Raw genomic sequence first — 19613 nt, 5'->3', positions numbered from 1 at the left:
TTCCACGAGAAAGTGGGTCATTGAATATAATCAATGTTGAGTTTGACAGATATTTGATTAACGAGCACTGAGCGTTACCAAAGGGCAGGTAGCAAAATATAGTTAAGTCCATAGTTGGATCAGCCATGGATCTTGTTGGATGGCAAAGCAGATTTAAAAGGCTGAATGGCCTATTCCCACTCCCATTTCTTATGTCCTTGTACAACTTCAACAATCTTCCTTGTTTCTGTACTCTGTGCCCCACTAGTACAGCCTTGGTTACTATAAACTCTATTAACTACTCTCTCAACATGACCTGCCACCCAAACATGCAAATATACATCCAGATTCCTCCACTTCTATTTGACGCCTTTAAAATTGTTTAGAGAAAATATTTGCAGATACTGGAATCTGAAGAAAACAAGCAGGAAGCTAGAAGAACACTACAGGCCAGGCAGCATCAGGAGGTGGCGAAGTCAATGTTTTGGGTATAAACCATTTTTGATGCTGTACCAAAACAATGTGTGATGCACAGACATTTTGAAATTAATATTCCAAACCTTAATCACTGTTACTTGTATCTTCATCTGCCTGGTCACTAAAGTTCGGAAAACCTCTCCCGATGATTTGCACCTGTCCTATGCTTTTTCTCGAATCATTGATTCCCTACCGTATAGAAACAGGTCCTTCAGCCTATCAAGTCCACACCAACCCTCCGAAGAGTAATCCACTCAGATCCCTTCCCTGACTACTCTACATTTTACCTTAGACTAATGCACCTAATTTACACATCCCTGAACACTACAGATATTTAGCATGGCCAATTCACCTAACTTGCACATTTTTGGATTGTGGGAGGAAACCGGAGCACCCGGAGGAAACCCACACAGACACAGGGAGAATGTGCAGACTCCACCCAGGCAGTCACCCAAGGCTGGAATTGAACCTGGGTCCATGGACCTGTGAGGCAGCAGTGTTAACCACTGAGCTACCATGCCACCTACTTTTAGGTATTTTCTGTCAAGGCTTTTGCCATCTGTTCTAAAATCTCCTTTTGTGGCTTGATATTAAATTATTTTTGATATCCTCTTGTGTACATGTAGTGCCTTGGGATGATTTGCTATATTAAATTGGAATTGTTATGTCAAATCAGAATTCTTTTTAATGATAAATGTATATTGAAGACATGACCAACATGGCTAGTTCTAAAAAGCAGACACGTAGAAAACACAAACCAAAAGACAGAAAATAAGTTATTTCTGTTCATTTTGATCAAAGTTTTATTTAAATTTAAGCCAGTCTTTGGCTTGAATTAATACTGACTTATTAATCCTTCCAAATTACCTTCTGAGTGAGATGAAAAAGCCAACATTTTGAACAAAATAATGCAAATTTTAAATGTTTGTAAAATTGACACAGGTAAAACTTAAATCTAAATATTATGTACACAGATTGCTCTAATTCAGTCCTTCCCAAACCTTCCCTTCTGTGGACTGCTTAAAAGCTTTTAAGTTGTCACAACCCATTGATAAGAATGGAGAGTGGGTAGGAAGGACGTCCTATGAAAGCGGGAGGAGCGGGTCCCACCATTGCAGCCTCAGATCTTGTCACCTTGAAATTTCAGCTCATAATCCTGCATGACAAATTGTCTCCTCCCATTTCCAAAGCTATGCTCTAGCACATTGAGATTGCTTTTGTGTGTTAATCTTCAAAAGAAAATCCAAGGCACAATTGAGTTAATTTCAATTGTTCTTTGCCAATTTTTTATGCAGCAACAGATTGATTTATTAGCAGATTGCCCTTGTGTGTGTCATTTTTAATTTAAATATGTTTCCTTTTCGATCTCCTGCTTCCAGATTGCAGTAATTTTCCAGGATCTCCCAGTTTATAAAACGCTGTAAAGCTTTTGCAGTGATTTCATGAAACAACTCATCCTTCTATCTTCAAAGTCCTTCAAAATTGGATTGTGAACAAGAGTATCTAGTTAGGTTGCTGCTTTCAATGGAGTGATTATATTGTTCTTCACTTAAATTAATCGAAGAAGGGGTTTCAAAATAAATTTAATTCAGTGAAATAAAGGGAAACTGAATTGTTGATGCAATTCTCTTTGAATATTTCACAGGCATTCTAGTAACTTTTCCAGTCGTGGGAACAGCTATTCATTGCGGATTTGTGCCATGGACCTGGGAGGCCAGGGTGTGATAAACAAAATTTTATGGTGCCATAACTACACTATGGACAGCCTGATGATCAGATAACAGGTAGTCATTCTGCTTTTAACTCCAAGTCTGAAACCGTTGACCTGTTTAGAGATTAAGCTAATCGTGGTGTTGTTTCTATGTGTTTGTGGGGTGGGCATGGGGTGTGGTGCAGGGAGGAAGAGGAGTGAGAGTGGTGGGGGATATGGATGCTGGTGGTGTTTTGAAGTAGACATGAACTTTGAACCTCACCCTCCATGTTTATCGTTGAACATGCAGGGAAAACTTCTGATGATATTTTTGAGAAATGTGTTGAGCCAAATTAATTAGTACATTAAAAATTAAATATGGTCCCAATTTGATGTCATGCAATGCCTCTTGTGTGTTCATTTATGTAAGAAACCAGTTTTTTTTAATTTTACTGATGCTGATTGCAGTCTATTTGAACAGAAAAATTGGGATGTCTCCCTATCTCATTGACTCTTACAATCGTGTATAACCAGAGAAATGATGGGGCATTGGTTTACCTTTTCATCCTAAAGCTGGCACCACTAACTGTACACTGGAGAAGAAAGCTACATTATGGGCTCTAACCTTTAGGGTGGACCTTGCATGTAAAAAAACTTCCAGACAAGTGAGCAATGTCTAGTAGGGAAGGGAAGGGAATGGAGTGAGGTTGTCTTTATTTTAGTGTGATTAACTCAAGGAGTAGCATTTTGATCCTGTACCAAAACAATGTGTGATGCACAGACATTTTGAGAGTAATATTAAATAACAAGAAAAACAGTGGGGGGAGAATTTTGCCACCACTTTACTGCCTTTCGAGTCTTAGTTATTATAGTGAGAAGGGCAGCTGAATATTGCATTTATGTGCATTATAATGTAGTGAGTTTGCAGTTTACTGCTTGATTTGAATCAGATTACAGGTCACATCTGTAAAACTGCAAAAATCATTGTACAATTTGTTTATTTCTTAAAACATTTCTTGTGCTCCTGTTCCAAAAGCTTAACTTCCATGTGTTTGGGCTTTTGGTGCCAGTGAGATTGTGTGACTCAGTTACTAGTTGAAATTTAGATATTGTCACATACCTCCTACACAAGCTGCTGCTTAGATAAACTGGTCATGCACATTGTACATGTGAGGCAAGAGAACAGCAAAAAGCACTTAACAGTTGAAATTGTATGCATTTTGAACTTGGAGACATTCAGTAGACAAACTGACCTCATTTGACCTTAATTTGTGTTTTATTTATCTCTGGTAATGACTAACTATCAATTATTTGGCTCTATATTTGAAAATCCCCAATGTTCCTGAAAGCAGCTTTGGAGTGCCCTAGGGTTTTTTTTATAATAATGATCTTATTGAGAACAGTCACACAGAGCATTTTATATTCAAAATTTTCAGTAACTGGATGAGTCATACTAATTTTATTTGAATTTACCTGCACTGGAACTGTTTTGTTGGAGGTGGGATTAAGAAAACAGAGTAGGGAATGTGAGGAAGGATTGGGACTGAATCAAAATAGAGTGGAGGAAAGAGTTAGGAGTGAGCTGGGGAATGGGTAAAGGATAAAGCATGAGAAAGATGCAAGATTGGGAAAACGGGCAAAACAGTCAAGGATGAAGTGTGCAGAGGAAAAACAAAGGATAGATGGGCAATAGTAAAGATTGAGATGAATGGTGATTTTAAAAAAGAATTCTTCACCTTATATGCGAGCCTCTGGCTAGGACAGCATCTATTGCTCATCCCCAGTTGCCGAGAAAAGGTTATAGTTAGCTGCCTTCTTGAACTTCCTCTGTCCATAATGGAGTAGATGCATCCAAATTGCTGTCGGGATTGGAGTTCTAGACTTCTAATCTCTCAGCTGTGAAGGAGCAATAACTATAGTTTCATGTTAGGCTGGCTTGTTGGGAAACTAGCAAGCAGTGATATTACCAATCATCTGATGCCCTTGTCTTTCCAGGTGCTAGAAAGTGAGAAATTGGAATGTGTTGTCAAGGCTTGGTGAGTTTTGTTTTTGTACTGTATCCTGTGTTTGGTTCACACTGCTGCCACTGCCCATTGATGATGTCGGGAGTGTGAATCAATCAAGCAGTTGCTTTGTCCTGGATGGTTTTGAGCTTCTTGAGTGTTGTTGTAGCTGCACTTGTCTGGAATGACATTGTGGGCAGATTTAAGGGGTTGATATTTTTCAGAGGATCATTTCCTCCATAGTGAGGAAAGTCTTCACAAGGAAGGGAGAATACATGCAAAACTTTTTCTGTTCAGTGCAAATGATTCTTCCTTCTGCAATTTGGGCACAGGAATGCATTCATGAAGGAGTTGTGGGCTGAAGTTGATGCAGTTTCTGCAGTAATTGTTCACATTTCAAGCTTATTCACCTCTTATAGCTCTGCAGGTTCTAGAGCTTTCAATCACCAGCATGCCTACTGTCCCACTCAGGTACACATTCTCCATGGTCGGTCAGATAAAGTTACATAGAACATTACAGCGCAGTGCAGGACCTTCGGCCCTCGATGTTGCACCGACCTGTGGAACCAACCTGAAGTCCATCTAACCTACACTATTCCATTCTCATCCATATGCCTATCCAATGACCATTTAAATGCCCTTAAAGGTGGCGAGTCTACTATTGTTGCAGGCAGTGCATTCCACACGCTTACTACTCTGAGTAAAGAAACTACCTCTGACATCTGTCCTGTATCTATCAACTCTCAAGTTAAAGCTACGTCCGCTCGAGCTAGCCATTGCCATCCAAGGAAAAAGGCTGTCGCTGTCCACCCTATCTAACCCTCTGATGATCTTTTATGTCTCAGTTAAGTCACCTCTCAACCTTCTCTCTGACAAAGGAGTTGTGGGTTGAAGTTGAGGCAGTTTCTGCAGTAATTGTTCACATTTCAAGCTTATTCACCTCTATAGCTCTGCAGTTACATTAGAATTAAGAATATCGCAAGACAGTGATGTGATAGGAGATCATAGAAATGACATTGAGAGCATGTGGAGGAATATGATATTAATAAGGAACCAGTAGAAGAAGTCAATTATGGCAAGACCTGAACAACAGGGAACAAAATCTGTCAGCCCATCCTGATTGGGCTTACATGTGAATCTAGACCCATAGCAATGTGTTGACTCTTAACCAGCCTCTGGGCAACTGGCAATGGGGAGAAAATTGCTGCTCTAACCAGTGATGCCCAGATCCAATGAACAATTTAAAACTGAAAATAAATAAGCCATTAAGGCTTAGACTGATGTGTGGCATGAATGTCACTCAAGTGATAATCATGTCCAACAGTGAACCACATCTCTACAGGACATTCCATGGCGTGACCACTACTAATGCCTTCAACTACCAATATCCTGGTGATTTTCATTGACCAGAAACTGAATTGGACTAGATATATAAAATGATGGCTACAAGAGCAAGTCAGAGGTTTGGAAATCTTCATTGAGTAACTTGTCTCCTGACTCTTCAAAGTCTGTCCACTAATTACAAGTCACGAATAGAGTAGAATACTCTTTACTTGCCTGGATGAGTGTAGCTCCAGCTCGGCACTAGACATGACAAATCAGACTGTTTGATTGGCATCCAATGTTCACTCACTCTGCCACCAATGCACACTAATCTTTACCATATGCAAGATACACTGCAGCAATTCTTCAGAGTTCCTTAGACATGACGAAGTGCAACCTCCTGCCCTTTGAAGAACAAGGGAAACAGGTATGTTGGAACACCAACAGCTGCAAGTTTGCACAAACCAAAAAGCCAAAGAGTAGATTTGAGATTGAAATCTAATTTGCTGATTTATAGTACTTTGTCAAATGTGCACAACAGTTCTGGAGTGCTTTACAGCCAAAGAAATACCTTTGAAGAGAAGTTACCTTTTTTGCATTTTCTATAAACAAGGCCACGCAAGCAATAAATAAGTGACCACATAATGCTTTTGTTGGCATTGGTAAAGGGAGGAATGTCATATAGAACCTAATGATTGGATGTGTCTGGGGTCTTTGAGCGTCATTTAATTAAGACCATTAGAAATAGAAACCAGAGTATGCCCTGTGGTGCCTGCTTTGCCATTCAATAAGGTCATGGCTGGTCTGACACTCCTTTCCTCTAATTTCCTTTTTTTTGCCCATAATCCTTGATTCCCCTACAGATGAAGAATCTATCTTAGCCTAAAACAGAAATAAGAACTCTCACTTGATAGATGGTGCTTTCAAAACTCCCAGGTTCCCCAAATTCACCAGTTGTGAAATGCTTTGAGAAGCTTTTGATGAGTTAAACAGAGACAGGCCATTATGCCTTGACATGGCTTATGCCTTTAAAGCCCTTTACAAGCAAGCAGCTAAGTTATAAATAGCTTTGTAGGAAAACACAGTGAAGTTCCACAAACAACAAATGAAGGACAAGAAAAGCAGGTTTTTGTTTCGGATTGATGGAGAAATCTTTCCCATGATGCTCTGAATTATAGGGTATTTGTTTTATTTAAACTTTCTCTTGCCAATTTCCTGATTTACTTGTACCTTTACTTTTGCCGTCTGCTGTGTCAATGATTGATAAGTGATATGAGAGAAACCATGACTACATCTCTCTGCAATGTTCCTATCCTCTTTGAGAGCAAAAACAGTACAACTTAGGTTTGGAAAGCTTTATTTAGAGGACTATGGGTGTCCTTGCCTGAAGAATTTAGATGACACTTTGATATTTCATGAATTGAATTTTTAATGAATGAAAGAAAGGAATGACCTTGCATTGTTCCATTATCAGTTTGAAGAGCTCGGCAACCTCGCTTTCTTTGTCAAACACATTAGCTTCAAATGTTGTGCACTATAATTTGCAAGGGCTTTTTTCGTTCGTGGAATGTGAGCATCATTGACAGTGCCAGTATTTACTGTTCATCCCTGTTGGCATCAAGATGGTCATAATCAGCTGCTTTATTGAACTGCTGCCATTTAGGTGGTGCAAGTTCCACAAAGTTGACACAGTGACAGTGGAGGTGGGGAGATATATTTTCAAATCAGGATGGTGTATGACTTGAAAAGCATTTTGCAGGTGGTGAAGTTACCAAATATCTGCTGCTTAGATTAGATTACTTACAGTGTAGAAACAGGCTCTTTGGCCCAACAAGTCCACACCGACCCGCGAAGCGTAACCCACCCATACCCCTACATTTACCCCTTACCCAACACTACGGGCAATTTAGCACAGCCAATTCACCTGACCTGCACATCTTTTGGAGTGTGGGAGGAAACCGGAGCACCCGGAGAAAACCCACGCAGACACGGGGAGAACGTGCAAACTCCTACAGTCAGTTGCCTGAGGCAGGAATTGAACCCGGGTCTCTGGCGCTGTGAGGCAGCAGTGCTAACCACTGTGCCACCGTGCCGCCTGTGCTGCTCTTGGTCTTCACTTTGGTAGAGCTTCCTCGTTTGGCAGGTGATGTCGAAGGAAACTTGGTGAGTTCCAAATGGTTACGCAGAATATACAGCACAGAAAGAGGCCATTTGGCCCAACAAGTGCATGTTGTGCTTATGTTCCATTTAAGTCTCCTCCCATCTTTTCTCATCTGAATTTACCACCATAACCCTTATTCTCTGCTTCCTCAAATGCTTGTCCTTTTTCTCCTTAAATGGATCTGGACTAGATGCTTCAACAAATTCCTATGATAGTGATTTCTATAGTCTGAGTGTTCTTTTTGAGTGAAGGTATTTCCTCTGAATTCTCAACTTAAGTCATTGGTGAGTATCTTCTATTGATGGTCTCTGGGTTGCTCTTTATCTAAAAGTAAAGATTTCTATTTTATCAAAACTTTGCAAAATTTTAAAGACCTCCACAAAGTCACTCCTTAACTGCCATTTAGCAAGAGAAAAGGAAACCATCCTAATGATCCTTTCCTGATATGTATGTCCAGACATTTTAATATCAATCTTATAAATATTGTTTGTACTATCGCTGTTGTCTCTCTATCCTCTTTAAAATATGGCAAGTAGAACTGTGTACGGTACTCTATCGTTTAACCAACCACTGAAAAAAAATGTAGCAGTGCTCTTCAATTCCAACCCTTTAGAAATAAAGCCTTGTGCTTGATTTGCTTTTTTATGGATTCAGTGAACTGTGGCTCAACGTTGTGATTGATATATTTGCACTCTGATAGCCCTTTGTTCCTCTACCCCACCTAGACTTGAACCTTCCAAGGAACAAGTGACCTCCTTATTCTTCCTACCAAATTGTCCTTTGTTTCTGTTGAAATTAATTTCCCCAATTATTTACTTACCTTGCATTTAACTCAACAAAGTAAGTGACAGCCATTCATTGGTTCATTTCTCAGGTCAATATCCTGATCAATCAGAATCAACTTGTCTGGTTTAAAATATAATAAAGTTGTCTGTTAACTGTCAATCATCATTAAGTGTTGCAATGCCGTTACCAGTCAAAGTCCACTCGCCAACTAATTAGTAGTCTCCTCTCACAATAAAATGCTGGTTTACCCTTTAATTGATATTTTTGTGGGTAATCCAAGATGGAGGACAGGAAAAAATTTCTGGCTGTAACAGGCTGCACCTCTTTTGAGGTGTTTTAGGTGTTGGAGGTGATTCCCTCGAATTCCAGGCGCAGCAATTACTGTTTTATATGCTGTTGCATTGTTTTGGAACTTTCGAGGAAAAAAAATCAAAACAACAGCACTTTTAGAAGGGTGAGGAACAGACAAAGACAGCATATGATGAGGTTAGTGTCAGGGTTGGGAGAGGCAGGAAGAGAGAGAGACAGAGAGAGATAGAAACCCACACTGCTCAGGGACACAGCAGTGAACCTGCGCAGTTACTGCCTTTGCTGTTTTAATTCATGTATCGCTGGACATCAGAGTGCGTCTGGGAAAATTAACAAACAGTGAAATTCTTAACTGATCTTTGAGGAACCTGTTTGGGCAAGGTCACAGCGCAGAAACTGAATATCTTTAAGTGTGGCCTTACAGTAAGTCTGCAGTAGTGAGCAGAGTTGGTTCTTTCTTGATTATGTTTTATTGACTTATGACTCATGATTAAACTTAAAAATATAAGCCATTAGTATTAAATTAGCCTGGAGCAGTGTTTTGTAGAGGAATAAGATAATCCTATTTTCTGGGTCTGAGATTGAAAGAGGCAAAATTGGCCTTTAGTAGAGTGATATGCTCTTCTTGTTCGATGTGGGAGTTTAGGGAGAGTTTACGTGTTACTGAGGATTATATCTGCAATAAATGCTGTTGGTTGCGAAGCCCATCAGACTGAATGGATCAGCTGGAGAGACGGTTAGAGGCAATGAGGAATTTATAAGAGCAAGGGGGTGTGATGGATGGCAGTTACAGGAAGGGGTTAAAGTTGCAGATACAGTCACGTAGATGTGTTAACTCCAGGAAAGGTAAGAGACATAGGCAGGTGATGCAGGAGTCTTCTGTGGCTATCCCCATTGCAAACAAGTATGCTGTTTTGGAAAATGTAGGGGGTGATGGATTCTCAGAGGAATGTAGCATGAACAGCCAAGTGTCTGGCTCGAATGCCATGAGGGGTACGTTGGGTTCCAAGAGATCGATAGTGTTAGGGGACTCTAATCCAAGGCACAAACAGATGTTTCTGTGGCCAGCCGCGAAAAATCAGAATGGTGTGTTGCCTCCCCGGTGCCAGGATCAAGGATATATCAGAGAGGGTGCAGAATGTTCTCAAGCAGGAGAGGGGCCAGCAAGAGGTCATGGTACACATTGGAACCAATGACAAAGGAAGGGAAAAGGATGAGATTCTGAAGAGAAAATATAGAGAGTTAGGCAGGAATTTAAAAAGGAGATCCTCAAGAGTATTAATATCTGGATTACTCCTGATGCTACGAGCTAGTGAGGGCAGGAATAGGAGGACAAAGGAGATGAATGCATAGCTGAGGAGCTGGTGTATGGGAAAAGGATTCACATTTTTGGATCATTGTAATCTCTTCTGGGGTAGAAGTGACGTGTACAAGGACAGATTGCACCTAAATTGGAAGGGGACTAATATATTGGCAGGGAGATTTGCTGGAGCCGCTCAGGAGGATTTAAATATTAACATAGGGGCTGGGACCCAGAGAGATAGTGAGGAAAGAGATCAATCTGAGACTGGGACAGTTGAGAATAGAAGCAAGTCGGGCAGGCAGAGGCAAAGCAGAGAACAAGGTAGGACTGATAAATTAAACTGCATTTATTTCAATGCAAGGGACCTAACAGGGAAGGAAGATGAACTCAGGGCATAGTTAAGAACATGGGACTGGGATATCATAGCAATCACAGAAATGTGGTTCAGTGATGGACAGGACTGGCAGCTTAATGTTCGAGGATACAAATGCTAGAAGGGAGGCAAGAGAGGAGGGGGAGCGGCGTTTTTAATAAGGGATAACATTACAGCTGTACTGAGGGAGGATATTCCTGGATGAATTTCCAGGGGAAGTTGAACTGAGAAATAAGAAAGGGATGATCACCTTGTTGGGATTGTATTATAGACCCCCTAATAGTCGGAGGGAAATTGAGAAACAAATTTACAAGGAAATTCTCAGTTATCTGTAAGAATAATAGGGTGGTTATGGTAAGGGATTTTAACTTTCCAAACATAAACTGGGTCTGCCATAGTGTAAAGGGAATTTGTTAAATGTGTACAAGAAAATTTTCTGATTCAATGTGTGGATGTACTTACTAAGGAAGGTGCAAAACATGACCTACTCTTGGGAAATAAGGCAGGGCAGGTGACTGAGGTGTCAGTGGGGGAGCACTTTGGGGCCAGTGACCATATTCTATTAGTTTTAAAATAGTGATGGTAAAGGATAGACCAGATCTAAAAGTTCTAAATTGGATAAAGACTAATTTTGATGGTATTAGGCAAGAACTTTCAAAAGCTGACTGGGACCAGATGTTCACAGGTAAAGGGATGGCTGGAAAATGGGAAGCCTTCAGAAATGAGATAACAAGAGTCCAAGAGACAGTATGTTCCTGTTAGGGTGAAAGGAAAGGCGTGTAGGTATAGGGAATGCTGGATGGCCAACAAAATTAAGGGTTTGGTTCAGAAAAAGAAGGAAACATGTCAGGTATAGACAGGATAGATCGAGTGAATCCTTAGAAGAGTATAAAGGCAGTAGGAGTGTACTTAAGAGGGAAATCAGGAGGGCAAAAAAGGGACGATATAGCTTTGGCAAATCGAGTTAAGGAGAATTCAAAGGTTTTTTTTACAAATACATTAAGGACAAAAGAGCAACGAGGGAGAGAAGAGGGCCCCTCAAAGATCGGCAAGGCGGCCTTTGTGTGGAGCCGCAGGAGATGGGATAGATACTAAATTAATATTTTGAATCAGTGTTTACTATGGAGAAGGACATGGAAGATCTAGAATGTAGGGAAGTAGATGGTGACATCTTGAAAAATATCCATATTATAGAGGAGGAAGTGCTGGATGTCTTGAAACACATGAAAGTGGATAAATTCTCAGGACCTGATCAGGTGTACCCTAGAACTCTGTGGGAAGCTAGAGAAGTGATTGCTGGGCCTCTTACTGAGATATTTGTATCATCGATCATCACCGGTAAGGTGCTGGAAGACTGGACGTTGACCTTATAGAGGTTTACAAAATTATGAGCAGCATGGATAGGGTAAATCGGCAAAGTCTTTTCCCTGGGGTAGTGGAGTTAAGAACTGGAGGCAAAGGTTTAGGGTGAGAGGGGAAAGATATAAAAGAGACCTAGGGTGGTACGTATATGGAATGACCTGCCAGAGGAAGTGATGGAGGCTGGTACAATTGCAACATTTAAAAGACATTTGAATGCGTATATGAATAGGAAGGGTTTGGAGGGATATGGGCCGGGTGCTGGCAGGTGGGACTCGATTGGGTTGGGATATCTGGTCGGCATGGACAAGTTGGAGGGAAGGGTCTTTTCCATGCTGTACATCTCTATGACTCTACGACGAAGTGCAAGACCAGAACGTCAGCAAATTGTGGCCTTTTTGTTTCAATGGTATTCAAAATCCATTTTGTTAATGCAAGTTGTGGAACACAACATTCGAAGCATCCTCTGTGTGTCTGCTTTGAAGCCATTTTATAATTCTTGATGCTAATGGTCCCCTGGCACACATTCTTTGACCTGTATTCAGTTGTTTACTAGGGGGCATCTTGTCAAGGGCCTTTTGAAACTCAGGTAATTTTTTTTTCTCTCTACCTTACCATTGCCTTTTCTGTTAACTGATTTCAAGCAAGATTTTCCTTTTTGAAATCCATGTTAACTATTCATTATAATATTTTTGGATTATAGGTATTTTTCTTTTCTCCAGATTTCTCTGGGCATGTTATGTTCCCCTATCTAAAGATAGCAAGTAGCTATCTGCCACCTTCTGATGTATACCCTTTTATAACAAATTATTCCATTTGAATAGCATTGCCTCTGCTTCCTCTTCCCTTGATTGTTTTAAAATACGTGGGTGTGATCCAAAGCAGCTTTGTTCTGAGTTTACTTAGTTTGTTCAATGCATTCCTTTTTAAAATAGTAAATCACTTATCTTTTGCTCGTATTATTAACTATATGTCTACCTTTTTCATTCCCTTATAATTACTAAAGTAAAATGCTATGAAATATTTTTGCCATCTTTCTGTTGTTACCTGTGGTAATATCTTGTCTGTCCCTTCATGGTTTTATTTCCGTCACATCCATTTTTATCAATGTACCCTAAAAGATTTTACTATTTTTGTTTTCTGTCCTTTGATAATTTCATTTCATTGTTCACCTTTGTCTTACTGATCTTTTTACCTCTCTTCTAATCTCTTTGTATTCTTACTTATTATATGTGAATCTTGTATGTACTTTTAATGTATTCCTCTTTCTTAACCCTCAATTGTTCCCTTATTCATCCTTTATTCATCTTGTTCTTTCTTTTCAGATGAAAATTCTTACCATCAATCACTGTTTGATCATGTCATTTACCGAAGTTCTATTCTCAACCCCTCAAACTTAACTTTTCTACAACCTATTAACTTGGTTTCATCATACTTATTACCTTTGCTAGCATCACTTTCCGTTGCTATAATGTACCTTGCAGATGGTCCATGTTGCTGCACTGTACACCTCTGGCGGAGGAAGCAAATGTCTGTATTAAGCACCAAAAGTTAAAATGTTTATTTGCAGAATCAAGTCAGATAATTATCTAGTTAGAGTTTTATTTCCAGGTCACTCATCAGAAACTCCATCAACGCTGATTACTTGCCCCCCCCACATATTTAAGCACCTAGTTTTCACCTAACTAAAATGTAATTGGTACATATCCACGACTCTCTTCCTAGTTACATTAGGTCTCATGCATCCTTTTGTACCTTTCCAGATTATATCAACAGATCAAGTGCCAAGCTTTAAAATGGATGATTTTAAGATCCTTGTATTTTTGAAGTTTTTCTCATAGAGGGAAATTGAAGGTATTCTATCATACTCCTGATCACCTTCACCAACACGTTCCACCCCGACCTTAAATTCACCTGGACAATCTCTGACGCCTCCGTCCCCTTCCTGGACCACTCCATCTCCATCAATGACGACTGACTTGACACTGACATTTTTTACAAACCCACCGACTGTCACAGCTGCCTGGATTACATCTCTTCCCACCCTAGCTCCAGCAAAAATGCCATCCCGTATTCCCAATTCCTCCACCTCCGCCGTACATGCTTCCAGGAGGACCAGTTCCACCACAGAACACACCAGATGGCCTCCTCCTTTAAAGACTCCAATTTCCCTTCCCAAGTGGTTGAAAATGCCCTCCAATGCATCTCATCCACATCACACCCTCAAACCCCACCCCTCCAACCGTAACAAGGACAGAATCCCCCTGGTGCTCACCTTCCACCCTACAACCTTTGCATAAACTGCATCATCTGTTGACATTTCCACCACCTCCAAACGGACCCCACCACCAGGAATATATTTCCCTCCCCACCTCTTTTCCGCTTTCTACAAAGACCATTCCCTCCATGACTACCTGGTCAGGTCCACGCCCCCCTACAACCCACCCTCCCCTCCGGGCACCTTCCCCTGCCACCACCGGAATTGCAAAACCTGCGCCCACACTTCCTCCCTCACCTCCATCCAAGGCCCCAAAGGAGCCTTCCACATCCATCAAAGTTTCACCTGCACATCCACCAATGTAATTTATTGTATCCGTTGCTCCCAGTGCCGTCTCCTCTACATTGGGAAGACTGGACGCCTTTTTGCAGAGCACTTTAGGGAACATCTCCAGGATATCCGCACCAATCAACCCCATCGACCCGTGGCCCAACGTTTCAACTCCCCCTCCCACTCTGCTGAGGACATACAGGTCCTCCCTCTTCCACCGCCACTCCCTCACCACCCGACGCCTGGAGGAAGAACGCCTCATCTTCCGCCTAGGAACACTTCAACCCCAGGGCATCAATGTGAATTTCACCCGTTTCCTCATTTCCCCTCCCCCCCCACCTTACCCCAGTTCCAAACTTCCAGCTCAGCACCATCCTCATGACCTGTCCTACCTGCCAATCTTCCTTCCCACCTATCCATTCCACCCTCCTCTCTGACCTATCACTTTCATCCCCACCTCATCCACCTATTGTACTCTTTGCTACGTTCTCCCCAGCCCCACCCCACTCCCATTTATCTCTCCACCCTGGAGGCTCCCAGCCTTCATTCCTGATGAAGGGCTTTTGCCTGAAACGTCAATTTTCCTGCTCCTCAGATGCTGTCTGACCTGCTGTGCTTTTCGAGCACCACTCTAATCTACACTTCTGATTATTGCCCAATATGTGGGATACAGGCTATCGTTGCACTTATTTTCCCTCTCTCCAAGAGCATCATAAATGTCTGGAATCTTTATCTCCTCAAGTGCGGTGCAGGCAAGTCATTACAGATTTTTAAGGTGGGGGAAGTAGATATTAGGATATTAAAGGAACAAATACAAGACGCAGGTGTTTACAAACACCACGCTACATTTCATTTGCAGTCATTTAGTTATCCATTTGCAGTGTATGCTTAGGGTTCAAATGGTGGTCAAAGGTGATTTGTACCATGATATTGGTGCTTCCAAATTGAACATGATCATCTCAATAATGGGGAAGTTTGCAGCAATGACTTAAAAAGACACCAGTGCTGGGTAAATGTCCCCTATGCTTGTGCAACTTCAATGAGTGCTGTGGGAGGCTTAAAGGATTGGTTTATCAGCTGTCATGCAAGGTTAACCATGATCCATCCTCAATGCAGAAATATTTCCTGGTTGATCTGGCTCTGGAATGGGAACACGTTGACTAACTTGCTGCACAAGCTGAGGCTGAAGCTGAAAGAATGATGGAGATGCATCCTTTGTTATTGCAGTACTGCATGTCATGTTGTGTGGAGGAATGTGCCACCAATGACTCTTCTGAGACCTAAGATCATCTGTTCCTGTTTATGTTCCCAACATAGGTCATTTCCACAAAGAGTCTTGCACCTAACTGCTGGTGGGATATTGGTCTCTGTGGCTGTCTTTCTAAGCAGAGAGAGGTGGCTGCAGGAGGACCAGGGCAGTTCACAAACCTAGGAGCAATACCAGAATGCCTCAGGGGATGAGGAGCCCCGCCTGAGGCAGGGGAAACAACTGCAGCACACTTCGAGATACCTAGGGTCATCAAGAAGACTGGTGTGTTTTGACCCCAGCTTATATGAGTGAGGTGCACTGTTGATGCATGTTCCTTGTGCCCTGGGACTCTGTGATAGAGCTATACATGTTGCTAAAGTGGGAGCTGAGGATTGCAGGACTGAGAGGTCATCCTTTCTCAGTGACTGTGAAGGTGACAGCTGCTTTGAACTTCTGTGTACGTGGCCCCTTCCAGGGAGTGACAGGAGACCTGTGTAGTATCTCTCAGTTGTGCACCACAAGTATATCAAGATAATAACCGAAGGCCTCTGTCTAAGTTCACACCAGTTCATTGTTTCCCCAATGATGAGGACAGAGCTGCAGCCCAGATAGCCGACCCATCAACTGTACACACATCATACTGACAGAGCCATATTATAACACTGGAATTCATCAGTAGGAAAGAGTTCAATTCCATTAATGTCAAGCTACTCACTGTTACTGCTTGGTGGTGTCTGCCCACGACCCTGGCAACTGTGCTGAGTACTACATCTTGGATCTCTCTCATGTATCTGAGAGCATCACATGCCTTACAATCCTACCCACCCACTGCAACCATGACTGATGACTGTGTAACTCCCTGACTGGTGTGGAGTGCTGGTACAGTGCTGCCCATGTTTAGGCCAGGGCCACGGTGGAGCAGACCATGGGGCTGCTGTTGACACAGTCAACTACATGGACTGTTTTGGAGCGGGGGGGCATGGGGGACTCCTACAGTGTAGCCCAGACAGCATGATCAACATCATCCTGGCGTGCTGTGCTCTTCACAATTGGAGCAGGCAGTGAGGTGGTGTGATAGATGCTGAGGAACTCCGGGAATGTGAGTAGTCATCTAATGAGGAGGACAGGGACTCTGGAGGAGGAAGCTCTTCGTGTCATTTACAGAGCTGAGCTGCATTGGATGTTAAAAGCCAGACCGGACCAGATTGACCCCTTCCAATAGATAGAGGCTAGATGTAGTAAACAATTGTGAATGTAAAATAGTAGTTGGTCAAGATGCCAGCATTTACTTGGCATTGTAGAGGTGAACTGCAGCCTCTACTAGTTTTGTTCAGTTGGCTGTCATTAAAAGGTCAGGTTTGGAATTGTCCAATTGCTTGCCTTTTTGTGATGTTCCCCTACTAGAAAGTAACGAGATGAAGGTATCCAGTGGGCATTGAGTCAGAGTAGCAGTGACGTAGAGAAGATGTTTACATGGAATGTAGCTAAGTACAAGTAAGTTGTGTGGTGTGCTCCTTGGTTTTTTTGCCATGGAATGGCAATCTTTGACATTCCTCAAATATAGTATTTGTTTTTAGGACCAGAGAGTTGTTTTTCAGGAGTAATCATGAATTTGCATGCCATTTAAATGTCCAGTTACACCTCATTCAACAATTTGCAGCATCTTTTAAGAGTTTGCACATAGAGGATAACAACAAGTGTAAGATCATACCAAAACTCAGTCATTTTCTTTTGTTTTTCTGATTTCCATTTGCAAAGCCATGAAGAATGAACCAAATGAAGATGTAGGGATTTAGTACCAGCAGCTTTTGTGTTTCCACATTTAGCTGTATAAGTTTGTATGTCCAAAGCTGCTATCCCTTTTGCAGAATACTTATGGTAAATGGTGACACTTCAACTGTCAGAGTAACCACAAAATCTGGGTCATTGTCTCTATTGTTTACTGTTACCTGTCTTTTCTGTCACTGCTTCAAATAGTTAAGGAAGTTTGGTCAAACATGACCCCTTTTGGAAACTATGATCAGTACTCCTTACTTTATTTTTAGCTTCTAGTTGTAACTGTAATTTTAGATGATCATCAAGTAAGGATTTTATTATCTTACCCACTAAGATCAAGAAAATTAGTTCATGGTTCCTTAGAATTATTCTATCATTCTTTTTAAATCGAGAAACACATTAGCTTCCACTATGTCATTATTTATTTTTCCATTTTTTTTAAGATAACTGTGGATTGTTATATTACCTTGGTGTAATTTTTGCGAATTGACTTTAGCCATGTGAGTTTGCACCTCTGAAGTCAGTATGTAAAAATGTGTATGCTCTTTTGGCTGTCTACCAAAATGAAACCACCTTGAGACATTCTTTAAATGCAAGGGCAATTTATTTCTTATTTTTTTTGATGAAATAATTGAGTACACAGTTTGATTCAAGTGCATAAATTTGTACACAACAGCTGTCCACAGTGGGACTGTTATTAGCAGCATCATTGTACAGTAAACATGTTACATCTTGCATAGTTTTACAGCATTTTTTCTCTTTTACAAATTGTTAGTGCTAAATATTCATTTGGGCGTCATGCCAGCAATGGTTGATGTTAAGTAGTTGTGTTCTTATTTATTACGTATAAATGTATTCTGGGGCGAAATGCAATGTCTAGAAATAATCAAGTCTAGTAAAATATGGTTGTCCAACTTTTGTTGCAGCAATACAATGAACTTGTGTTTTAGGCAAGTTGAAACCAATTCCATCATTTCTCACTAGTTGCAGTGTGAAGAAAGAGTTTTAAGTCTTGCATTGTCTTTTGACAGTGTGGGTTGTTAAGTCACTTTTATTGGCTTAGGATATGTGTGCGCTGCTGCAATTCTGATTATTTCTGTTAAAAATCACAACACCAGGTTATAGTCGAACAGGTTTAATTGGATGAAGGAGCGTCGCTCCGAAAGCTAATGTGCTTCCAATTAAACCTGTTGGACTATAACCTAGTGTTGTGTGATTTTTAACTTTGTCCACCCCAGTCCAACACCGGCAACTCTGAATCATGGATATTTCTGTTCATTGTTGGAGTGTCCTGATTGAAACCTGGGCCAATGGAATATATTCCTCTGCTGATTTCTTCACTTTTGCATAAATTGTGGATGCAACTTTGAAAACATTTTCTTCCCAGTTTAAAGGGATGGAACAGTAACTGGAATACTGCAGTTAAATTCTAATTTATGGTCACTGTAGTCAATTATTCCAGATGCAATATCTGCCACTTCATGAACCACTTCTGTTTTCTTAAAACGACTGTAATTCTACTTTCTATTACTATGCATAGTGACAATTTGTTATTACTACATTAATTTCAAAACATTCAATCATAAAGCATGCTTGCTTTTAAGGAATAACTTCGCTCTTTTCAATATTTATGGGTCATATTTTAAATTTGTGACCCTGGGTTTAAAAGGGGCATTGCAGATTAGCCACCTGTTTTAAAACCTGTTTAAATTTCAATTCCTGTGCAAATAATTGAAGGACAATCCATGTTGCTTGTTGTTGCCCAGGCAACAAGTTAGATTTTACTTCTGTATTGATATTGCTGTGTGCATGATCAATTACCAAGAAGTTCCTCTGTTTTTCAAACCCTATTATTAATAATCTTGCCCAATACTGTATGTTTGGACCCAATGGATTAACATGTGGCTTCATTTCTTTATTCCCATTCCAATCTGATCCTGGCAGAATTACCTGAACATTGTGGGATGGGGAAGAGAAAAGTTGGTGCTTGGGAGGGGAGAGGGATTTCCTATTTGGCCAGGAGGACCATCGTTGCTCCGTTTGGCTCAACAGGAAGCTTTCAAACAATTTGACATTTATTTACCCTCCTTTTTGGACTGCCATGCCGCACGCTTCTTAACCTGTCGTGTTGTGATTTTCAGTTTATGGTCCCAACAGGTTTATTCGGAAATACTAGCTTTCAGAGTGCTGCTCCTTCATCAGGTAGCTGTCGGATGAAGGAGCAGTGCTCCGAAAGCCAGTATTTCCAAATAAATCTGTTGAACTATAACCTGGCGT

At 41.1% G+C, this 19613-nt stretch overlaps 1 protein-coding gene across 5 annotated transcripts in view; it reads left to right on the top strand.

Moving 5' to 3' along the window:
- gpr63 (G protein-coupled receptor 63) overlaps window positions 1-19613 on the top strand; it is a 161376-nt gene that overhangs the window by 37619 nt on the left and 104144 nt on the right. For 3 of the 5 annotated variants that reach the window (XM_043685367.2, XM_043685356.2, XM_087981493.1), the window contains exon 2: window positions 2102-2240. The exons of the other annotated variants lie outside the window; for them this stretch is intronic. The gene's annotated coding sequence lies outside the window, so the exon portion shown is untranslated. The remainder of the gene's footprint in view (window positions 1-2101; window positions 2241-19613) is intronic. 5 annotated transcript variants of the gene reach the window in all.

This window comes from Chiloscyllium plagiosum, unplaced genomic scaffold (assembly GCF_037043375.1).
Source record: "Chiloscyllium plagiosum isolate Xiang-an unplaced genomic scaffold, Cpla_swu_hap1 HiC_scaffold_3, whole genome shotgun sequence".
In the NCBI taxonomy this organism is placed as follows: domain Eukaryota; kingdom Metazoa; phylum Chordata; class Chondrichthyes; order Orectolobiformes; family Hemiscylliidae; genus Chiloscyllium; species Chiloscyllium plagiosum.
The sequence above is the reverse complement of the archived record's forward strand: the minus strand, read 5'-3'. Positions and strand labels throughout refer to the sequence as shown.